An 8,417-nucleotide genomic window follows, 5' to 3' on the forward strand; every position below is an offset into this window, starting at 1 on the left:
TTTGAGGTAGTGGTGGGTTAGGGCTTCACATATTTCTTTGGAGGGATAGGATTCAACTCATTAACAACGTGATACCCATCAAAAAAGGGGAGGGGGGAGTTTACAGTGCCTTTATAATTGTATCCATTGTATTACCAAGACTATTCCTGACAGGAAATAACTTCCATCTAGTCTAAGCATCTCTGAGCAGCAAGTCCTCTGCTTACAATTGTGCAGGGCTCATAATTGGAAGAATTTTCCACAGCCTAGCTGCTGGCTCCTTAGATTTCCAACACACACAGTCCTGTTGCCAGGTACCGGAGGGCATGTTCACATCACCACGAAGCTCTGAGCCTGCACCTCCGTGTCATTATGCCAGGTGAGTCAGCTCAGCGAACAGCAGGATGCTTCCGTACCAAGACAGCCGACCTAACTATGCGTGGAACCCTGACAGCCACCAAATGAAAACTAAATGAATCCTGAATTCAACTTCCCCTTAGCCCCAAAATGCCTCTGCTAGTCCAAAGCCAGCTGACACGAGGAAAATATGACAGCGAGAAAGAAGGTCAGTGTGGGAAGAGTCAGTGATCTCAACTGCTTTTAATTAAAATGACTTGTGCAAATTTCACAGAAGCGCGTGACCATGTGAACATACTGTTGGAGCCTCGCCGGGGATTGAGAGAGGGGCCCGTGCCAGGGAGAGGACCTGAAGCTTAAGCTGTACTAGTTTCATGGTCAGTCTGCCTTGGGATGGTGCCCGACACTAATCCATCTCCTACATATCAGATGTTGTGCTAGATGTGGATGAGGCAGAGACAGACAAGCAAGCCGAGTGCAAATCCAACTTCTAGATGTCACAGCCTCCCTGAGCAGCTCGCCCCGGAGAGCCTGTGCTTTCCCAGGAGATAGTCACTGGATAAAGAAGAAAAACTAGCCTCAGCCAAGGCTGGAAAGTGGGGCCTTTCCCTTTGAGAAATGTAGTGAAAGCTCCGGCCAGAAGCAGCCTCCTCCCAGGAGACTCTCGAGGCTGCAGAGCCTTTAACAATCAGAATTCCAGCCCCAAGGGAAGGGTTCTCCATGAAGCCAGGAGCATGAGAGTCAAATCCCTGAAATCAGACCTTGGAACCATGCTGCTCCCAGGAACCTTCCCTTGCCCGGAGTCCTGGACCTGGAGGACGAGAGCCTCAGCCTTCAGGTCCAGCCTCTGACCTTGGCCTACAACCTTCCTGCTTTGACCTGGGATGAGCAGGAATGTCTCAAGCCTTCTTCCCTGCCAGTGACCAACCAGTGCCAGCTGCCGGCCTCAGCTCCTGCCCAGTCTCGGTGAAGACCGCGGCACTCTGAATTGTGGAAGGACATTCCCCGCTCCAAGCCTCCGTCTCTTCCTGTCAAGGGGATTGACAATGGACTGTCAACTCCAGAAGGGCCAGACAAGTTTGTCCTTCCCACCCCCCCAGTCTCAGCCCAGGGGAGTGGAAGTCACATAGTAGGTGCTCAAGAGCGTTTGCTGAGTGAACAATTAGAACAAAGAGATCCTTGACTTCTCTAAGGAGGAGATAGCATACTTGTCATAGTTGACATTTGCTTAGTTGCAAGTGTCAGACACCAATGCAAATTGGCAAGAGAGGGAGACTACTATCAGTTCATATCACTCAAGTCCAGGGGTTGTTCTAGCTCCAGGATGCATGTGTTCAACTAATACTACGAAACTGTCTCCACCTTTGTGCTTTGCCTTCCTCTCTGTTAGTGTGAGCCCCAGGGAGGGCCAGGCTTAGAATGCAGCAGGAAAGAGGCATTTTCGTCCTCAAAAATTCAAACGAAACCTCAGAATTGAGTCTCATTGGACAGATTTGGGTCACTTGCCCATCCCCGAATGAATCATGGTGTCTGAATATCCAAGCCTGCTCCTGGCAGACCCACCACAGCATTCGACTAAAGTCTGAACACTTCGGCAAACCGTTGGCTCCCCGAGCTCCATCTCTTCGTATGTCATCGATGATGATGACACCAACAAAAGCTCTGCCCTTCTTCACATCCTGGAGCTTTTGTGAGGTCCAAACAAGGCGGTGACTCATAATAATAGCTAACATTTGTCGAGGCATCGCTAGGCATCTGGCCCCGAGCTGAGCAAACTCTTTACACATTTATTTTTACATTTACAACAATCCATTACTGATGAGAAGCAGGTTATGAGCGGTTACAAGACTTGTACACTGTCACACAGCTAACAAGGGTGGAGCTGGGGTTTAAAGCAGTGCCCTCAAGCATGAAGCTATATATATAAACTGTAAATAATTTTACAAGCATAAGGGATTATTAGTAATGGCCTGTACTGTTCATAATAGTTATTTAAAAAAAACACAAAACTCTGAACGGGAAATTCAAATAAATGTTTGTTTAGCACCTACTATGGGCTGATCACTCACCAGGGGCTCAGAAGGAGACACATAAATAACTGTGAAACAGGCAGGCTGTGATCTAATAGAGCCATAAACACTCCCCAAGGGAGTGTGGGGAGCAAGAGATTGACTCCACAAGGGGAAGGGCGGGGGGGAGGGGGGTCTGGAAAGGTCTCTTAGAAGAGGTGGGATTTGAGCCGAGCTTTAAAGATGAAAGGAATTCCACAAAGGGAGGAAAGAGAAAATCAACTTTATAAGGAACCTGGAAGGATCCAAAGACCCCAGAGTAGAGTTCCTGGATAAGAGTTAAGCACTTCTAATGCAAAACAACTTTCACACCAGCAAGAGCTTCAAAAAGTGGTTGACTAAGTGGAGCACAGCAGTTGCCATGGGAACAGAAGCACGCCTCAGTCCCTGTCATTAGTGAGTCTCCCTGGCTTCAAGCTGTCTAGTCAAGGCCAGGAACAGTGGGGAAGGGGGAGGGGGGGAGGGTTGTGCTATATTCCTTACAAAAAAAAAAAAAAAAAGTCCAGCAAGATTGCTGCTCTGGGAGGCCGACTCTTGTTTTGCAGGGAGGCTGAACTGACAAGTGACATCTGGGTCTGAGAAATTAGACAGCTAGGGGAAGCCTCTGCCATGCAGGGCTTTGGGACATACAGAAGCTACTAGAAGAAAGCACTGGGGGGCTCAGGGAGGGAATGTGAAGGGCAGGGAACAGGCCTGAGAGCAGGCTTGCAAGGTGGCTCCATTTCCACTTGGATCCTGAGGGGTGGAGCAATGCAAAAGTCACTGGATGGCCCTGACTGGTTTGGCTCAATGGATAGAGCATCAGCCTGTGGACTCAAGGGTCCCAGGTTTGCTTCCAGTCAAGGGCATTTGGGGGTGTGCAAGAGGCAGCTGATTGATGTTTCTCACTCATTGATATTTCTAACTCTCCCGCTCCCTTCTTCTCTGACATCCAGTGATTTATAAGTCACTGGATGTCAGAGAGGAAGGGAGCCTCCAAAACCATGTATCTGTGCCATTTCTAGGCCCACTCGGACCTCTCAGGGCTCCTGAGGACTTCCAGGCTATTCCAATGCACTGGGAACAGAGTTGGCATCTAACCACTCAAGTGCCGAGGGGAAGCTGTAAGTGAAGAGCCCCTGACAGGCTGGCTGTCTCTAACAGGAGAATGAAAGGTTGGGTATTCAATACAACGGGCATTGGATTTCAGACCTGGGTTCAAATCCCATCTCGGACACTTTCTAGCTGTGTGACTGGGCAAATTATTTACTCTTTCTTGGTTTCTCGATCTGTAAGATTCAGGTAGGGATAATAATTTTACCCATGCCACTGGATTGTGTGAGAATGAAGCAGAGTCTTGCATGGTGCCTAACACGTAATGGATGTTCAACCAATACAAGCTATTATATTCTTATTGTTACTTTCAAATTTCAATTCGGTATTGATTCAGGGTCTTGCACCTAGGCAGGATCTCCTTATAGCTGTGCTACTAGCCAGTTTCTCCAAAAACAATAGATGACAGTAACAACAGTAATAGTAGTGATGGGACCATTTATCTTCCATATAGCCAGTGACTATATCATAGAAGGCCTGTGGTCGTGATGCCATAATAGCGTCACTACCAAACGAGCAGCGGCTCTCACAGCAGGTGGGGTAGGGTGCCCGAAGTGTCCGCAGAGCGTGTGAGGCATTGCAGGGTGGCGGACATAGCCCTGGTGGCAGGCTAGGCCTTAGGGACCCTACACATGCACGATTTAATCATGTGCTGGGCCTCTAGTTATAAAGGGAGTTAAAGTTCTATCTCTGAATGCCAAGCCAAGATGCTTGAGCTTGCTACTGCAGGCAGTTGGTAGCCTCTGGAAACTTTGGAGGAGAGGACTGACTTGATGAGGGGAATACAGACTTTTGTTTCCGAGGAAGCTACGTATTTTGCAGGAACAGACTCCGAGGGCAATGACAATAGACTCTAAATATAGGAACAATAACAATAGCAGTGATCATTTCTTGAGAGCCCGTTATGCCCCAGGCACTGAGCTAGAAGCTTTACATGCCTTGTCTGTTGTAATCATCACAACAACCTCATGAGGCAGGTACTGTTATTATTCCCATTTTACAGATAGGGTACTGAGAGGCCAACTCAGGTATCTAAGTCACACAGCTAGCAAATGGCGGAGCTGGGCTGGAACACAGACAATCTGGCTCCCGGCGTCTCACCTTTGACCAGGACACTCTTTCACCTTCTCTGAATCTGGAAGGAGGGGGTGCTGGTGGGCAGCCTGTAGTTCTTACTTTTAGGAGCCCCTCCATTTACCTTGATCTCAGCACCCCCACTCCGTGTGTGTGTGTGTGTGTGTGTGTGTGTGTGTGTGTGTGTGTGTGGGTGTGTGTGTGTGTGTGTGTGAGAGAGAGAGAGAGAGAGAGAGAGAGAGAGAGAGAGAGAAATATCAGCTGTCCAGCAAGGAAGGAAGCCTCTAGACATTAAAGTGGGCAGGGCTCCGGATGGATGGGCTGGAGGCAGACCTGGGTCCCATTAGGCTAATTCCTTCCAACGCTGGCAGAGCCACGGCGGGAACTTCTAAGACGGAGAACAAGTCCTCTCAGACGGCCTCCCTTTGAGCTGGCCTCGAGATGGGGCGTGGGGCCGGGGTCGGTGGGCGGAGGGTGGGGAGTGTGCGGAGAGGCGAGGCCGCAGTCAGGCTGGGCAAACAGATTGGGCAGCGGCTGCGAGCACAGAGCACCCATTGTGTGCTCAGAGCTCTGCTTTCAATAATCTACTTGGAAGAATGTTTCATTGAGCGCCAGAGAAAGGAGCCATTGAAATGCTCCTGCCGGGGCCCCGTGAAGGGTTAAAGGCAAGGGGCTGCGGGTGCCTGGGCTCTTGCCACTCCTGGCTCCGATGTCTGATATGGGGATTCTGACACCAAGGGACACTCAATGAGACCACAGAGAGGACCAGAAGCAAGGGTCAGGGGGCATGTGTGTCTCTCCCGGAAATGTTAACGGGGCTGCCCCAGCATCAAAGAAAAACACTTTTCCTCTAAGAATCGTTTTCCCCAAGTAATCTCCAGGAAGAACTGGGCCTCAGATGCCCTGCAGCTTGCCCACTGGGGAGCACACTCCTCTGGGCAGGCATGTCTCCCCTGGCCTTCCTACATGGACCCTGAATGGGGGCCTTTGCAATACATCCTCCTAATGTAGCCAGCACGGCTTTCTTAAACACCCACAACCTTTCCATGAATCATAAATGATTCTAATTAATGATGCCTTCGTGGAGAGCAACGGGAGCTAAAGTGAGAACCAGCGGTGACTAGACGAGGTGTCCAAGGGAACCTGCGGAGTTCCCCCTGTGGAGGTCTTTTGCAGAGAGAGAAGCTGCTCATTTGGAGGATGTGGCCTCACTGTCGGGAAGGGCACCGGAGCTGGGATTCTGTGTGCTACTCAGGGTACTTCTTACGCAAGGGCCACTCGCCCTTTCCGGATACAGAGGCTTTGGGGCTTGACGTGCAGGGAACATCATGCTGGGATCTGAGGGCTGCGAAGAGGAGGCAGGAGGTGGACGAGCCAGGCCTGCCACGGGGAGGAGCACGCTGCTGGGTTTCTGAGCCTGACCTCTAGCATCCTCATCACCATGGAACCCACTGCAGACGTGGCCGCATCTTCAAGGAAGATGCTCTAGAACGGAAGCTGAGCTTATACCATAAGTTTGTCATAGGAACCACTTTTGGATGGAAAACTTAAAAAAAAAAAAAAATAGCCCATGCCCTCCCCGTCTTCCTCAGAGAGAGGATCCTGAAGTAAATGTAAACTCTGGAGGGCAACCCTCACTCACTCTGTGCTGGGGCGTGATTTGGTGACGCCCTTGGGTCTGTACAAGTAGATAGAGCTCTTTTCTCCTGTATAAATGCCCCCCAACTCCCAGCCTTTGCATGTTTGTCAGACTGATTTTTATGTGTATTCTTTTGTTTCTCCATAATGTTTCACTTTGAAACTGTATGAGTATAAAACCGACGGATTCCTCAGGCCCCCCTTATATGTTCTTTTCTGAGCTGCTTCAATATCTTTGGGCTAGGAAATGAAATCATAGGCCTCGTAAGAACTGTGCACAAAGTAAGAGTCTGTGCATGGGCGTGGAGTGAAGGAAGCCTGAGGAGCTCTCCTCTGCATGAAGGGACTGAGCTCTGACATTTTTGACTGCTCAGAGGTCTTCCATATTTTCTTTCAGGTCCTTGGTTTGGTCCAGCCTAAGACAAATGGACCTCCAGAGGGTGGCAGCATGCATAATCTGGACTTACGATCTTTGCCAAGGTCAATGAAGTCAGAAGGAAATGATATCTGCACTGAAATAATTTCAGTTTAAAGGTGGTCAAACATACCTACACACACACACACACACACACACACACACACACACACTGACATACATGCCATGCATAGCAATGAAAGACGAAGCCACAAAACAGACTCACCCAGTTTTTCACTTTTATATCTCTGTGCCCTAAAAAGCTTCCTGAGGATAAATAATTAGAATCATAACATTTTCAAGTTGGAAAGAACTTTTAAAGTCCTTGAGATTTGCTCCCCTTTTTAGTTCAGGAATCTTTGCTGTTACTTCCTGGACAGATGGGCACTTTATCCCCTTGTTGCATAATCCCAGTAAGGAGGAGCTCCGTGCTTTTTGAAGCCTGATTTCATCAATGGAAATTTCTGTCAGGAAGTAACCACACTGCATCCCCTCCCACATCTGAGCTGCATTCCGTGTGCAGATGTGAGGCTTCTCCCAGCGCTTTCATGCAGCTGTCCTTTGGGGGCTATGGGGTGAGCGCTCACCCAAGTGAATGGATGGGCAGATCTTACCTGTTTGGGGTAGATATTCCTGCTGTTGATCATCTTGGAAGCTGGTAGGCCCTGAGATAGGAACTGCAAAGGCTAGCTTCTGTTCCTCTGAGACGTACTTGTTGGGCCTGACACAGATACACCTCAGAGTTGTTGAGAGTCTACCTAAGGGGGAGTAGGGCGGGTGGTCATTGACCCAGAAAAGGAGGCAGGCAGGCCTCCTGCAGAGGACTCAAAGGGAAGATGAGTGAGTCACACCTTGAAAGAGATATGACCTGAATTCACATTACTCTTTGCTGTTATTTCCCCCTTGTCAACTCTGAGCCTTTGAAAATGCCTGGTTTAAACATTCCAGCCTGGTCCCATTGTGTAACGGCACTAAAAGAAGAACTGAGGTTCAGTATTTATCCCTCCAGAACATTAGAGGGGAATGGTGTCCTCTGAGGCTACTGTGGGCTTGGGTGATTACTGAGGGGCTCTTAAAAGAAGTGTGACTATTAGGGAGTTAGGAGTTAGGCCCAAGAGCTCCACCCACTCTTCTCCACACGGTGACTCATCATCCATCACTGTCATCCTTTTATTAAGCAAGCTGCCAGATTACTTACAAAAGTAATTCCCTAAATTGGCCTGAAATCTGTTTTCCAGTTCCTATCACTCACAAGACTTAAGTTTTCTCTCTCAGAATCCCGGAGGACAGTCCTGAAAACCACTCACATTCACTGAGTGCTCACTAGGTCCCGGCCACTTTACTGAGCTGTATTGTATCTCATTAATATTATCATCCCATTTTACAGATGGAGCAATTGAGGCTGATGGAAGTAAAATAATTTGCCCAAGGCCTGACCCCCAATTAAGCGGCAGGATGTGAGCTCATGCAGTCTGATGTCAGAGGCCACGGTCATGAACTCTCAGACATTCTGCTTGTCCTGCCTTGTCTTGTCCTTGTGACAGCCTCCTAGAGATCGGTAGCCTGTGAGTCCCCTAGACCGCTTTTCTTTTAGGCTGAGTCGTCCCCCCCCCCCCCCCCCCCCCCCGCCCTCCACTTGCCATTTGTCCTTGTGCCATTTCTCCAGTTCCTCCTGACCAAGGTCTGAGACAATGCAAAGAATGCAAAACCCACATCCATCTGACCCCCCTGTGACTTGTCCCACTCTGACCTCCAGGACTGCCTCTGCCAAAGCCCGGTTTTAGCAGCCTTCT

This window comes from Pipistrellus hanaki, assembly GCF_964339955.1.
Source record: "Pipistrellus hanaki genome assembly, chromosome: 5".
In the NCBI taxonomy this organism is placed as follows: domain Eukaryota; kingdom Metazoa; phylum Chordata; class Mammalia; order Chiroptera; family Vespertilionidae; genus Pipistrellus; species Pipistrellus hanaki.